Source organism: Topomyia yanbarensis, chromosome 2 (genome assembly GCF_030247195.1).
Source record: "Topomyia yanbarensis strain Yona2022 chromosome 2, ASM3024719v1, whole genome shotgun sequence".
Taxonomy (NCBI): domain Eukaryota; kingdom Metazoa; phylum Arthropoda; class Insecta; order Diptera; family Culicidae; genus Topomyia; species Topomyia yanbarensis.
The window spans coordinates 250092868-250109368 of NC_080671.1; the positions used below are offsets into that span (position 1 = coordinate 250092868).

The 16501-nt window shown below is 47.0% G+C and overlaps 1 protein-coding gene across 5 annotated transcripts in view; it reads left to right on the plus strand.

Moving 5' to 3' along the window:
• The window catches only part of LOC131683057 (scavenger receptor class B member 1), a 1664068-nt gene that overhangs the window by 1274144 nt on the left and 373423 nt on the right, over nucleotides 1–16501 (plus strand). The window lies entirely within an intron of this gene.

Sequence of the window (16501 nt, forward strand, 5' to 3'; positions counted from 1 at the left end):
CTAAAACTAAACTAAAAAACTAAACTAACTAAAAAACAGTAAGAACGCTATTAATTTGTTTTTGATTCTGATGTTTAGTTTCCAAGATATGAATGTTTGAATGTGTAAAAATGTCGTTTTTGCAGTTTTTTTTTTAAATTATCTGCTAAAATTGACAGTATAGATTAACAATTTATATGTTTTAGACAGCTTTAACGAATACCTTTCGAACAAGCTATAGACTGTTGAAATCGGACTATCATCAAAAGAGATATTTAACATTAAATGCGTACGAAAGATTTTTATCATTTCCCATTGCCAGAAATATGAACAAAACATGTACATAATCTATTATTAACGCCAAAACGGCTTATTTTAGGTCAATAGTATCTTCGGAGAATATAATGGAAGCAATACGCCCTTTCTTTTGGTATTGTGCTTTTACTGATTAATCTCTCTATGAGTGAGATATTTTCACAAATTTTCTTGGAAGTGATTATATCGAAATGATGCCTTCAGCAAATTTGTAGCTCTTACTTTTGCGCATAACTTTACTGAAGACTTCAAATATCTATTTTGAATACTGTTCAACACCATACAACTCTCCCCCCCACCCAAAAAAAATTGGATTGAAGTTGAAAATTTATTGATGCTGACTGATTTAATTCAATATTACAATAACAATCATCTGATCCGTAGATTGATAACATGTTGATGTAAACATCATGAGGACTTTTGATAAATTGTCGGAATGGGGTCCTGATATGTAACTGGTCTATTGGTCTTGATTTCACAGTTGTCTAATAGCATCAATATCAAATTCCTGCCTGAAAACATTCCAATAGAAAATTCCAGAGTTCTGTAATTAATCATAATCCTCAGATTTCTTTTCAAATTGAGCTCGCTTTTGTAGAGATGTACTGTAATAAGGGTCTTTATTTAATTGAAAGCGAAGCTAACATTGATTTAATGTCTATGAATCATAGAACTGCTCACCAAAAAAATATATAACTTTCAACATTTGCTAGAAATGATTTTAGCCTTTGTCATTCACTCTAAAATTCGTCAATCTACTCCCGACCCGGAGGGCCGAGTGTCGTATGCCAATCGACTAAGTTTGTCGAGATCGGAAAATGTCTGTATGTATATGTGTGTGTATGTGGAAAAAATGTGACCTCTGTTTCTCAGAGATGGCTGAACCGATTTGCACAAAGTTAGTCTCAAATGAAAGGTACAACCTTCCCATCGGCTGCTATTGAATTTTTTATTTAATGGACTTCCGGTTCCGGAGTTACGAGTTGAAGAGTGCAATCACACAGCAAATTCCCATATAAACTGAAATGAAAAATTTTCAAAATCAAATTTGTATTTTTGATGCCAAATGACTTTATAATGCATGAAATATTGAGATTTGATGTAAACTCGAAAAAATAATGTTTGACAAAAATTGATTTTTTTGGACTTTGCCTTTCTCATATAGAAAGGTTATGCAATCACTCTAAAAATCGTTAATCATACCGGCCCGGAGGGAGTATGCAGTGAGGGGTTGCTACTTTAAAATTAAAACTAGTTTAAAATTTCTTAACAAGTTGAAAATTTTCGGCAGGACCCGGACCTCCCGGATCTTTCTCCATGATTTGCCGCTGGGTTCAAGCGATGTTTCAGTATCGACACATAGTATCTTAAGATCGTGGCTGTCGATCCATTGTATGTTTGTGCAAATCGTACTGAACATGTAATATTCATTTCCACCATTGTATTGAACATAACCAGCCATGGAATCGTAGTCTGGACAAATGAGAAAAGCACAATTGCACCACTAGGTAGATTAAAACAGGTTTTTATTTTGGGAACGCGTCGAGTTGAGACGAAAACGTAATATGATTAATAACGAGGATAACACTTTCCGATTTCCATTCGACTCTAGCAGGTCCTTATCGATTTTGATGAGCATTTGATTTTTGTTGTATGACCAATTATATGTATAGGTCAGATGTTCAAAAACAGTAATTTAAGGTCAAGATAGCATCATTTTGAAACCGCCAATTTAGGAGGTTTAGTATCTTCGATGAGTTTTACAAACGTTAAACAGCGCATCATTTGATAAAATAATTTTGACGGTATATCGTCCAAGAAGTATTTATGGTGAATTTTCTCAGGTTAATATTCATGACTACAATAAAGTCTCAACAAATTCGCCAAAGACACGAACTCTGTTACTATTTTCTGAAAAATTAATTCTGCATAATTTTAAAACTTCAAAAAGTACGGTTTCGGAATTATGCCGTTTGGACAGTAAGATCGATTTTCACCAAACCCCCACCAATTGTAAAATTAGTATTGTAAAAAACGTAAGGGCTGCTGATAGGTGGGACCGAAAAAGTAAACAATCGCCAAAAGGGTTATATACTATATATATTATCATTTTGTCAATTTCAATAGCAAACACAAATTTTAATTTAATAATTTCAAATACTTCATGAAGTTTTGTTTTTTTTTCACTGTTGATTTTCTTTGAATGGTGTCACTGCAAGTATCGCTTTTTTCAATAAAAAGCGTTGATTTCTTAATTCTCAGTCGCGTTGGAAATTTGAGTAAAGTATAAACTTCAAATCGATTCAAAAAAATCGATTTTTTTGGCTCAGTACAATATATAACCCCTTTAGGAAAATTCAGTTTTCCCACCACAATGCATTGATTGAGGAATTTAGATATTTTATTAACAGAGCATTAGCAATAATTCGTTTGTATGTCTATTTTATGGGCCATTTTTTCGCTTTGGTTTGAGATGTCTAGCACTGATGTTGTCCAATGCTGATTTGAGCGATTCTCTGAGTCCTGCCACTATCCCATGTAGTATGTGTTATCAAAAACATCGCGAAGCATCAAGTTCTAAATGTTCTCAAACGATATAATATCCGAAGAGAGTGATAAGAGTTATAAGAAATGTCTCATCACACTGTTAGGTGGAATAAAATCGTTTTTAAATAACCAATTTTGTATCAAGTTTTATTTTTGGTGTTTCGAGAGGTGTGCGCCGATGCATTTTTAATTGGCGGCGGCGTAAGCCGCATATTTGGCCGGTGGCGGCGGCGTTGGCAGCGTCTCGCCGTTGGACCCCATCGGTGGCGGCGCGTCGGCATGTGTCGGCGAGACGAATTTTGACGCCTATGTAACAAAAAAAATCTTTGCAGTACAATTCCTTTCCGATTCTTTTTGTAACAGACTTCGTAGCTTATACAAATAGACTTTACAGCTTGAAGAAAATTCTAAAAAAATCATCGCCCACAATGTACTAGCGACATCTGTTGAACACATTGCACAAAATGTAATCTCGTTACCACATCAAATTTTGTTTTTAACTGAAGCTCTAATAGTGCCTACCCTGCTTGCAAAATGTAAGATAATAAATGAAAGGTGGAACTATTTTTACAGTTGTAAAATTTGTTTTTGTTTCTATTTAGTCTTCTTTACCGTCACTCTATTAGAATCCCGCAGATATCAGGTGCCCTAACAAGAGGCGTTATTAACCGGATTTCTGGCTGGTTCCAGTTCATATTCCTGCTCCAGTGACACATCCGATTCTAGTTAGAATCGGTTGTGCCACTGTATCCCGTGTACGAACCAGCCAGATTTCCAGTTCAATTTCGGCTGAACTTTAATGGGATTACTTCATTTTCCAGGCTGGCGTTTACTTTTATTTCTTGTAAGTACAAAATCTCCGCGATGATAAAGCATATACGATTCTATTGCACTACATTTTCTTTCAACATAAGGTTTGCTTCTATCTTGAATACAAAGTATGCTCGATGTGCTGGAATCATACAGATTTACACCCTAACGAAACCAAAATATACAGTTACTATCATTCATAATAATTCCACGACTTGATGTTTTAGCTTACGTTGGGTTGAAACTGACCACTAAACAAGTCTGATTGAAAATGGTCTGAGCGTATCTCTAGTTTTCGTTGCACCTATTTTTTTATTAACAAATTAAGGCCGAAGTGGCCTGTGCCGAATACAAAAGATTCCTCCATTCCACTCGGTCCATGGCCGCGCGTCGCCAGCCACGCAGTCTGTGAAGGGTCCGCAAATCGTCTTCCACCTGGTCGATCCATCGTGCTCGCTGCGCGCCACGTCTTCTTGTACCGGTCGGATTGCAATTGAGAACCGTTTTCACCGGGCTATTGTCCGACATTCTGGCTACGTGCCCGGCCCACCGTAGTCGTCCGATTTTCGCGGTATGATAGATGGGCGGCTCCCCCAACAGCTGATGCAACTCATGGTTCATTCGCCGTCTCCATGTGCCGTCTTCCATCTGCACTCCACCGTAGATGGTACGCAGCACTTTCCGTTCGAAGACACCAAGTGCGCGTTGGTCCTCCACGAGCATGGTCCAGGTCTCGTGCCCGTAGAGAACTACCGGTCTAATCAGCGTCTTGTAGATGGTCAACTTCGTACGACGACGAACTCTGTTCGACCGAAGTGTCTTGCGGAGGCCAAAGTAAGCACGATTTCCTGCCACGATGCGTCTACGAATCTCTCTGCTGGTATCATTGTCGGCGGTCACCAGTGAGCCCAAGTACACGAACTCTTCAACCACCTCGATTTCGTCGCCACCGATGCAAACTCGAAGCGGGCGGTTCTCATTTTCTTCTCGTGAACCTCTTCCTATCATGTACTTTGTTTTCGACGTGTTGATGGCAAGTCCGACGCGCTTGGCTTCTCTTTTCAGTCTGATGTAGGCTTCCTCCATCTTCTCAAAGTTTCGTGCAATAATATCAACATCATCGGCGAAGCCAAGTAGCTGAACGGACTTTGTGAAAATCGTACCACTCGTGTCGATCCCTGCTCTTCTTATTACACCTTCCAGCGCGATGTTTAATAACAGACACGAGAGACCATCACCTTGCCGTAACCCTCTGCGTGATTCGAAGGGACTCGAGAGCGTCCCTGAGACACGTACTACGCACATCACCCGATCCATCGTCGCCTTCACTAATCGCGTCGGTTTGTCCGGGAATCTGTACTCGTGCATAATCTGCCATAGCTGATCTCGATCGATAGTGTCGTATGCGGCTTTGAAGTCGATGAACAAATGATGTGTGGGCACATTGTACTCGCGGCATTTCCGCAGTACTTGACGAAGAGCGAACACCTGGTCCGTGGTAGATCGTTCGCTCATGAAACCCGCCTGGTACTGCCCCACGAACTCTCTTGCAATTGGTGATAGTCGACGGCATAGTATTTGGGAGAGTACCTTGTAGGCGGCGTTCAGCAGGGTGATTGCTCGGTAATTACAGCAATCCAGCTTGTCGCCCTTTTTGTAGATAGGACACACGATACCTTCCATCCACTCCTCCGGTAAAATCTCCTCCTCCCAAATCTTGGTAATCACCCAGTGCAGCGCTTTAGCCAGTGGCTCGCCACTGTGTTTTTTTGTAGCTCGCTTGGTATTTGGTCAACCCCAGCGGCTTTATTATTTTTGAGCCGGCTGATCTCCTCCTGGATTTCTTGGAGATCCGGAGCCGGTAGTGTAATGTCTTCCGCGCGTGCTCCCAGGTGCGTTACCGTACCATCCTCGTCGTCTGCTGCATCGCCGTTCAGGTGTTCTTCGTAGTGCTGCCGCCACCTCTGAATCACCTCACACTGGTCCGTGAGAAGATTCCCGTTTGTAGCTCTGCACATGTCGGCCTGTGCTACGTGGCGCCTGCGCTAGCGGTTCAACTTCTCGTAGAATTTCCGTGTGTCTTTAGCGCGGTACAGCTGCTCCATCGCTTCGCGATCTCGGTCTTCCTGCTGGCGCTTTTTGGTCCGGAAAACCGAGTTCTGCCTGTTCCGTGCCTGTTTATATCGCGCCTCGTTCGCCCTCGTGCGGTGTTGCAGCATTCTCGCCCATGCTGCATTCTTCTCTTCGACTAACTGCTCGCATTCGCCGTCGTACCACTCGCTTCTTCGGTCCGGGCCCAGCGTACCTAGTGCAGTGGCTGCGATGCTACCTATGGCGGATCGGATATCTCTCCAGCCATCTTCAAGGGCAACTGCGCCTAGCTGCTCTTTCGTTGGTAGTGCCACTTCCAACTGCTGCGCGTATTCTTGAGCCACTCTGCCATCTTGTAGCCGCTCGATGTTTAGCCGCTTCGGCTTCGACGAGAGCTATGCACTGTCGAAAGTTTTGAGCGCAAGCATACTGCAACCAGGTGGTGGTCCGAATCTATATTCGCACTGCGATAAGTGCGGACGTTTGTGATGTCCGAGAAGAATCTACCGTCGATTAGAACGTGGTCGATTTGATTTTTTGTTACTTGGTCCGGTGATCTCCAGGTGACTTTGTGGATATCTTTGCGAGGGAAGAAGCTTGCACCTGAACACCGCCAATTTCTTCAGCTGTTCCGGGGATCAACAAATTCTAATCCATTTCATACATCTAGTTAGATTAGATACACCGAATCAATTAATTTACTAACATCCTATTATGTGCTTTCTCACAGATCGGCATCATGTTGTAATTTAAGAAATGGTTGTGAACAACTCCCGCCTTCGGCACTTCCACAAGAATGAGTTTAACATTTCCAGCCCATTTTGTTTGTTTTGGTTTGCATGAGATTAAAAAGACGGTAACGTTTTCGGGTGGGCGCAGAAACTAAGTAACGCATTTAGCTCTGTGTCATGCCACGCTCGCTGATATGGCGCATTTAATTTAAATGCATTTGTAATTTAAATTAACCGTTTTTCCTACGAGTGATGAAAATTCATCCCGTTTTACGTCCTATTTGTCTGTGATACCGGGCTAATGCAACTGGCACTGAAAATCTTTCCTGAGTGGGGCTAGATCACACGATGAATAATTTATGAGACCAGAAATCTTACCCTATGCATCGCCACATCAGTGCACCAACGTCGCGAAAAGTCAAGATCACTCTGCCCAACTATTCTTCAAGAAAAACATTTTAATTTTTTTATTGAAAATAATTTTTGTGTTTTTACAAAACTAGTTCACGCAAAAATGATTCCATTATACTCAAATGTTTAGTCGGTGGTTGTATCTGAATATGTCTAATATTTTTACGATTCTAGTTTATAACTTGATGATACATTGATTTATATTAACTTTATTGACTAAAAAAGTCAAGAATTCCTAGTAGTTGCCTTGTACTTAATACTCGAGCCTATGAAACTGATTGCTAGGAGTTGTACACAATAGCTCAAATAGAAATTTCAAAACCAAAGAGTAGAGCAAATAAACCATGAATAATAGTCTGAGTTCCTTGTAATTGATTACGTAAGTATATTAAGCTTATGTGAAAGATTTATTACTTTATGAACTATATCATGAGCAGTTTCACGAGCTCGACTGGTGAATCGTTTCTAACATATTAGGAATCAAATATATCTTGAAAGTGGAAGCGTTTTTGCCTTTCTCATATAAAGAAAGGCTATGCAATCAATGTAAAAATCGACTTTTTAACCGGAAGGCCGAGTGTCATACACCATTCGATTCAGTTCGTCGAGATCGGCAAATGTCTGTGTGTGCATGTACGTGTTTGTGTGTCATTTAAAATCACACAATTTTCTCAGAGATGGCTGAACCGATTTTCGCAAACTTAGTTTCATCTGAAAGGTATAACGCTCCCATAAGCTGCTATTGAATTTTTAGTTGATCCGACTTCCGGTTCCGGAGTTACGGGTTGAAGAGTGCGGTCACACAGCAAATTCCCATATAAACTGGTACCACCATGATGTTAAAATGATGTAAAACATATTAAAATTGATGTAACATTACTCTAGTTTGCGGGTCTGGATCACTAATGATCAATTAAAGCAGCTTTGACCACATTGGCCACCTATGACGGTTCATGACGCCCCCGGGGAACCCGCCAAGTTCCTAAGCTAATATTACACCCATTCCCCAACGAATTCTCTACCGATTTTTACAAACTTGATTTCAAATGAAAGATACAGTAATACCATTGACTGCTGCTGAATTTCATTCGGTTCTAACTCTTGCTTCCGGAGTTACCGGGGTGTTAGTAAGGATACACTGGAACTTCCCATATAAATCGGTACAATCGTAGTACCTCAGAGGCTAAAAACTATTGAAATGGTCACCAAATTACTTCTAATCGCAGATCTAGATCACTGATTGCCAATCACACATTCTTTGAATATATTTTCCTCTATCGCGATTCCGGAAGTCCGGAATTCCGGGCAAATTCCACAATTAAAGTCACATCGGTTCTTCGGTGATGACTGAACCGATTTTCTCAAACCAAGTCTCAAATGGAAGGCAAAATATGCAGTTGAGTATTGCGTCGCCACCCCTCCCCCCGCCTTGCCCTTACACCTCCCTCCTTCATCACTCCCATCCCCTTGGACCACCCTCACGCCCACATTTCCTTTATCCACCCCGTATACCGAAATAAGATGAAGGATTTCTGACGTATCCTCCACTCCCACTCTACTAACCCCCCATTCCCTCCACTTTCAAACCCATTCCACCAACATTTCAAAATATAATCGCTTGAAGATAACATTGAACTCATGCTGATTAAGCTAATTAAATATTATTCTTTTGCCTTTCTTATATAGAAAGGTTATGCAATTGCTCCAAAAACCGACTTCCTAACCGAGGCCCGGAGGGCCGAGTCTCATATAACATTCGACTCAGTTCGCCGAGATCGCAAAATATCTGTGTGTATGTATGTGTGTATGTATGTTTTTTTAGAGAGCAGTAAAAAAATTTTCAGGAAAACCCTGATACCTGAGGAAAAAGGTATAAAAACCCCAATGTCTTAGGGAACGGGTTTTGGGCTGCCATCACCCGACCCGCTAAAAACCACTGCTCTTGCCCAGAACCTGATTCCTCCCCGGCACTACCTTACGGCATTACTTCGGGGAGGGGTTTTTATGTGCATAGCACACACTCTAATTCAACTACTTACTAGTTCGTTTCTTCCGCAGGGTTACAGCCCCACTCATCTACACACCACCAATTCTCTACCATCCACACAGACTGGCAAGTTCTGCATGGCAGTCGGAAAGCTGGCTGTGAGTCTAGTACTCCTCCCCTACGAATACAGTTTGAGCGGCAATCTTCAGACTGTCTAATTCACCGAGCCCTTCGGCTCCCTTGTGCCAGTTAGCACCATAACTCGCATCACGGCACAGTCGCACACTCCGGGCAAAGGGGTGACGAAACATGTCCAAACCGATGCAAGTACTTCCGGAAGCATCCGTGCCCGGACAAAAACTGCATCAAATGGAAGTTCACCTCTCCATGCTTCCTATGTACCCAGGCCGATACATTTGGGATAAGTCGGTGGGTCCACCTTCCTTTTTCCGCGTTGTCACACTCCTGTTGCTATTTAGCCAACGAGTCCGCTCGAACCAGTCTCCTAGCGTTACGTGCAATTCTCCGCTGATAGCATTCCACGTCCTCCGCCAGGGTAATGCAGATGGGGATCATCCCGGCGATAACGCATACTGCCTCCGACGATATTGTTCTGTAGGCACTCGCGACGCGTGCAGGAGCCACTCCAGGCAGGAACCCCATATCGGAGTATCGATGACGAAACAGTAGATAGCGGACGTCTCGTGCTGCTTCTCGGACCGCCGACGTTTGGCATGATTCTCGCTATTGCGTTCGTTGCCTTCGCCGACTTTTCACAGGCGTAATCAACGTGGTTGTTGAAGCTCAACCGGTCGTCGACTATAACTCCCAATTGCTTCAATGCACGTTTCGAAGCAATCACGTGCCCTACGACGTCGATCTGCATCCGTTGAACCGATTTTCAGTTACTGACCAACAACACCTCCGTCTTGTGGTGAGCTATTTGCAGCTTGACCCCGTTCATCCAGCTCTCGATCGCATCTATTGTCTCCATCACCGACACCTCCACTTCTTCAAGTGTCTCATCCATCACCGTTAGTGACACGTCGTCCGCGAAACCTACGATTTTCACTTTCCTTGGCAGCTGCAGCGTTAAGACCCCATCGTACATCCCGTTCCAAAGGGTTGGACCGAGAATGGAGCCCTGAGGAACGCCCGCTGTGACACGCATTGACTTCTGTCCTTCGCTCGTCTCGTACAGCAGCACTCTGCTCTGAAAGTAGCTCTTCAGGATCTGGCATAGATAGTCGGGAACCCTCATTCTATGCAGCGCTGCAGCGATGGCTTCCCAGCTGGCACTGTTGATCTCCTCTTCGCTTCTGTTTAGATGACTTCTCAGTACTCTCGAGCACTATCCGAATTGCATCCACTGTCGGTGCTCCTTTGCGGAAAGCGAACTGCATGTTGGACAGTCCGCGCTCACCTTCCGTAAATTTCGTCAACCTGTTAAGAATAGTCCTTTCCAGGAGTTTTCCGAGTGTATCCAGCAGGCATATGGGCCTGTGCGAGGTCGAGTTGCCAGGTGGCTTCCCTGGCTTCGGCAGCAACACCAGCTTCTGGACCTTCCATTTCTGGACCTTGGATTTCGGGGAAGTTGCCTTCATTTAGGCACTTCTGTATCGTTATCCTGACCATGTCCGGATATGCCAGGATCGCAGCTTTCAGTACCACGTTTGGTATTCCATCCGAACCAGGGGCTTTCTTTGATTTTAGGAGCTTCGATGCTTCTGCTAGTTCGTCGTTAGTCACTTGCCGATCCGTGCTCATTCCTTCTTCTTCGCCGTACGGTGTCGGTGGCCATATAGTTGGATCGTGCTTCGGGAATAGACCCTCGTCTACCTTTGTATTTTTTTTTTTTACAATGGAGAAGACCTTTATGTCCTAGCCCAGTACACGTGCTTACGGTAGGGTCCAATCTACCACACGGAGTGCACTGGGGGCGTGTCGGACTCGAATGGTGACCAGCCATTAATACCGACTAAACTCCATTGGGCTCCGCCATCATTCCTCCCAGGAACTACCTCTCGGTATTACTTCTGGGGGGATGGCTGTACTAAATGTACTCATTCACTCTCACTCACGCGATCATACATCCTGTATGAGGCTTACTTGGGTGCTCTATCAATCGCACTTTGATTCACTCTCAAACACTCCCACATGAGGCTGACTTTTGTGCTCACCTTTTACGTTCCATGCGAGGCTGACTTGTGTGCTCACCTTACTCATTCCTTGCTAGGCTTACTTTTGTGCTCGCCCTACCCATCCATGTGAGGCTGACTTGGGTGCTCACCCTATCACCTGATTCACTCTCAATCGTGCCACTCTATTGTACCTTTGTCACTCTCTCTGGCATCCCATGTGGGACATTTTTCTTAGGCCCCACTTCTGACATACCATGCGAGGCTGACTTTTGTGCTCACCTTTTTCATTCCTTGCTAGGCTGACTTTTGTGCTAGCCTCTACCAACCTGTGAGGCTGACTTTTATGCTCACCCTTAACATGCAGTGTGAGACTGACTTGGATGCTCACCCTTTCACTCCTCTGCCACGCCATGAGGCATCGATAGCTTAGTTCCAACATACTACGCTACGACCCTCCCGTCTTGGCATGAGGCAGTCCACTTATACGCCTATACACTCACTCTTCTGTCTTGCTTCGGGGTGGCTGGGTTTACCCCTTACGCGGTTGCCATTCGCTGCGCCAACCTACCTCGGCATGAACAGACCATTCACTCTCTTATTTTGCGCTTGGCCTTTTTCGCTCCAACTAACCAATCACTAGTTAGCCGTGCCCGCCGTCTGTTGCTCGGTTCGCCAGATTACCTGTAGCCTACTGGCAATCTGGATGGTAGCAGCCGAGACTGCGTTCCACTTCTCCACCGTTTGACACATCCGCTGAATAAGGGTATCCGGGGTTGTGTCCCAGCCACAGACGTCAAGCATTGCTCTTCTTTCGACGTCGAACCGATGACATACGAACAGTATGTGCTCGGCAGTTTCATCTACACCTGGGCAGTCCGGGCAGACTGGGACCTCCGCGTGTCCGAACCTGTGGAGGTACTGACGGAAACAGCCATGGAATTGTGTCAGGTGGAAGTGAACTTCCCCATGGGGTCTTCCCACCCAGCTCGATATGCTAGGTATCAGCCGGTGGGTCCACCTACCTTTCGAGGAGTTGTCCCACTCACGCTGCCATCTGGCGACCGAGGTCACCCTGGTGCGCTCGCGGGCTCCCCTATTTCGACGTAGCTCAAAGCACTCCTCATCTTCCCGAATGACCAGCCCGACTGGCATCATGCTCGCTATCACGCAGGATGCATCGTGTGATACCGTGCGGTAGGCAGATATCACTCTGAGGCACATCACGCGGTAGGTGCTCTCCAGTTTCTGTAGGTAACTGGTTACCCTCAGTGCTCTTGACCATGACGGGCCGCCGTACCTGAGGATAGATACGGCAACGCCTGCCAGTAACCTACGTCTACTGGCGCACACCTTTGAGCTGTTGGACATCATTCTCGATAGAGCCGCAACAGCAGTCGACGCTCTCTTGCACGTATAGTCGACATGGCTGCCGAAGGTCAGCTTGTCGTCTATAATGACTCCGAGAGACTTCAGACTTCGCTGTGAAGTGATCGCGACTTCTCCCACATGGATAACTGCATGTTGTGCCGACTTGCGATTGTTGACGATAACTACCTCCGTCTTATGATGAGCGAGCTCCAGGCCTCTCGCGCTCATCCATTCCTCCACCGTGCTAATCGCGTGTTCTGCGGTTAGTTCTACCTCAGAAATTGACTCCCCGTAGACCTCCAAGGTTACGTCGTCGGCAAAGCCGACGATCTTGACCCCAGGAGGGAACTTCAGTCTCAGAACCCCGTCATACATGAGGTTCCATAGCACCGGGCCTAGGATCGAGCCCTGCGGGACTCCGGCGGTAATCGGAACCCTTTTCTGACCGGCATCGGTCTCGTATAGCAGTACGCGGTTTTGGAAGTAACTTTCCAGGATCCGGTACAGACCCACCGGTAGGCTAAGCCGGTGTAACGAGAGCGCGATGGCATCCCAGCTTGCGCTGTTGAATGCATTCTTCACGTCAAGTGTCACTAACGCACAGTATCGAATACCTCGCCTTTTTCGTTGGATCGCTATCTCGGCAGTATTTATCACTGAGTTGAGAGCGTCCACTGTGGACTTACCCTTCCGAAAGCCAAACTGGTTGCTTGACAGACCGTCCGTACCTTCCGCGTACGGGGTGAGCCTGTTGAGGATGATCCTCTCAAGCAGTTTGCCAGTCGTGTCTATCAGACAGATTGGTCTGTACGCCGATGGGTCGCCTGGCGGCTTCCCGGGCTTCGGCAACAGCACCAGTTTCTGCCTTTTCCATCTATCGGGGAAACGGCACTCGTCAAGGCATCTCTGCATAGCTAGCCTGAACATGTTCGGGTTCGCTATGATCGCTGCCTTGAGAGCGTTGTTCGGGACTCCATCCGGCCCTGGAGCTTTGTTTCATTGCTAGGGATTTAGCCACTGCGAGTAGTTCTTCGTTCGTCACTGGAGCCACCATTTCGACCGTGCCCGCACTGTCTCGTAGTGCAGGTGGCCAGGGGCTTGTGGCTCGAGACGGGAAGAGTACTTCGATAATCGTTGCCAACCGGTCCAGAGACCGTTCTGGGGGTGAGGAGCCCCCTTTGGTCTTGGCCATCACAATCCGGTAGGCGTCACCCCACGGATTCGCGTTGGCACTCTCACACAGGTTGTCGAAACACGCTCTCTTGCTGCTTTTAATAGCCTTGTTAAGGGCTAATTTCGCAGCTCGAAACACTTCACGGCGGTTCTCTCTTGCATCCTCGGTGCGAGCTCTTTGCATCCTACGTCTAGCTCTGAGACAGGCTGACCGTAGAGCTGCAATCTCGGCACTCCACCAGTATACCGGGCATCTACCGTTTCTTGGCAGTGTTTTTCTCGGCATAGTGGCGTCGCACGCGCGTGATAGAACAGCTACCAGCGTATCCCCGCTTAGACTGTCGGTGTTGGCCTCCAGTCCCAGGGCCGCGGTGAAAGCTTCGCTGTCGAAGTGATTGGACTTCCACCCGCGTACCTGACAGGGATCTCCCGCCCTCGGATGCTGCACACCATAGTTGATCTTAAAGCGGATTGCTAGATGATCGCCATGGGTGTAGCCTTCGTCTACCCTCCATTCCATGCCTGGAGCCAGACTCGGGCTGGCAAAGGTCAAATCAATCCACGCCTCCACTCCGTTTCTACGGAATGTACTAGCGGAGCCATCATTAGCTAACACAGTATCGAGTTTCGCAAACGCTTCCATTAGCGCTTGACCCCTGCTATTTGTACAGCGGCTGCCCCACTCCACTGCCCAAGCGTTGAAGTCTCTCGCTATTACTACCGGTTTCCGGCCCACGAGGTCCGACGAGAGCCTGTCGATCATCTGGTAGAACTGTTCTATTGGCCACCTTGGTGGGGCGTAGCAGCTGCAATAGAACACACCATTGATCTTGGCAATCGCCACACCCTCGGCGGAGGGGTGTATTACCTCTTGAACCGGGAACCTTCCCGTTGTACAGATTGCCACCATTCCAGACCCGTCCGACACCCAATTGCCGTTGCCTGCAGGGATGCTGTACGGGTCTGATAAGAGGGCGACATCTGTCCTCGACTCCGAGACCGACTGCCACAGCAGCTGTTGGGCTGCTGCACAATGGTTAAGATTTAGCTGTGTGACTCTCACGGCTTCTTCTTATTTAACTCGCCGAAGGGACACGAAGGTCCGCCCATAGCATGTTTATGGGCTTGCTTCTTAGCGGTGCAGATAAGGCACTTATATGCCTTAGTGCACCCCCGCTCTTTATGCCCCTCCTCGCCGCATCGACGACATAGCTTGCTCCTGTCTAGGCCTTTGCATTCGTAAGCTTTATGGCCGGATTCTAGGCACCGATAGCACCTGTCCACTGAAGGCGGCTGGGGTATACTAATAGGGCATACCGACCAGCCGATCTTCAGCTTCCCTTTCTCGGTTACCTTTTTGGCATCCGCATTCAGTAGCCTGAGGTAGGCTACCTGGGTGCCAGAGGGTCCGTCCCTCAATCGCACAGAGGCCCGCTCGATTGTGAGGCAGCATTGCTCCTTGACGGCTGCGACGACGTCTTCTGCGGTCGCGAACTCGTCCAAGTGCTTGCACTGGAGAGTTGTTTCCGCACCTAGCGACCTGATTTGGGCGCCCTCACCAAGGATCTCTTGGGCCAAGGCCTTATATACTGCACTTGATTGTGCGCCTCGCTTCAGCACCAGGAGCATCTCTCCCGTATTGGTGCGTCTTACGCTACGCACATCCTGCCCAAGGGCCGAGAGACTTTCGGCCGCCTTCATCGATTTAAGGACATCGGCGTATTTGTCCTTGTCGGTTTTTAACCACAAGGCTTCGCCTCTGTCCTTGGCCTTCCTCGCAGGCCGCGGTACCTCCGGTTTCGGTGCCGGCTTTTTCTTGGTAACCAGCGTCCAGGGGTTTGAGCCCCCCTGCCCCGGTCGTGTCGGGTTGCTGGTACCATCGCTCTCCACAGCGAGGTCACTCTCGCCCTCGCTTACCTCACCCAGGCGGCGTTTGACCTTGACGGTTGCACGCCGAGTGGTGTCGGTTTTGGCACCCTCTCCTGGCGACTTCCTAGGGCGCTTCGCATTCGATGCCGTCTTGCGATTGCCCTTTCCTTTTCCCTTCGAGGGGAACTCGGTCGCCGCTCCGATCGACGTGGCTGCTCCGTAGAAGGTAAAGGCCACTGTCTGTGAACCTCTATTGACCTTCTCTCTTTCCTCCCTATTGGAGGCCACTGTCTGGGTTTCTCTGTCGGGCCTCTCCCGACATTCCACCCTCTCAACATATGCCTGCTGTTCCTGTCTTGCGACACGAACAGCTTTCCGGAGCTCCAGAAGGCTCAACTTCAACTCCTTGGCTATGTTCTGCTTTGCGCTAGCGAAGTCGCTTATAGCATCGAGTTGCTTCGCTACTTTGCGCATCGCAGCTATTGGCCCCTCCGATGCATTGGTAGGGGTATTGCCTACCGCTGCTGGGGGGTCACTGGTGCTTTCGGGTGCAGCACTCATCGCTCCACTACTCCCCACGGGGGGGGGAGACCTCGCCAAACCACCTCTTGCGAAGGGGTTTGGCACCTCCGTCTGTTTATTTTTATTTTTATTTGCCACCATGTATAGTCCCACGAGTAGCGCGAGAAATATATGTCCGCCACGCCAGAGCTCCGCATTAGCGTGGTAAGGGACGCTTACTGTGGGGGTTGCCCAGGTACCCCACAGGCTCCGTTAACGATCGAGCATCTTTTTCACCCCCTCGATCATTCATCCCTCGGCACGGGTCGCTTCACGCCTTGGAATTGGGGTTATGCCCCACCTTGCTTTACGTGGTGATCTCGGCCCGGATCATCACAACCATCCTCCTTTACCAGGGCTTTGGACCTGTAGCTCTGGATCTCAATAGTTCCATGTACGTATGTTATTACAGACATGCTACTATTGGGATCCGTCATTCGCTAGCGGAGTTAGCTTTGTATGTGCGTATGGATGTGTGTATGTGTGTATGTATGTATGTATGTATGCATGTATGTTTT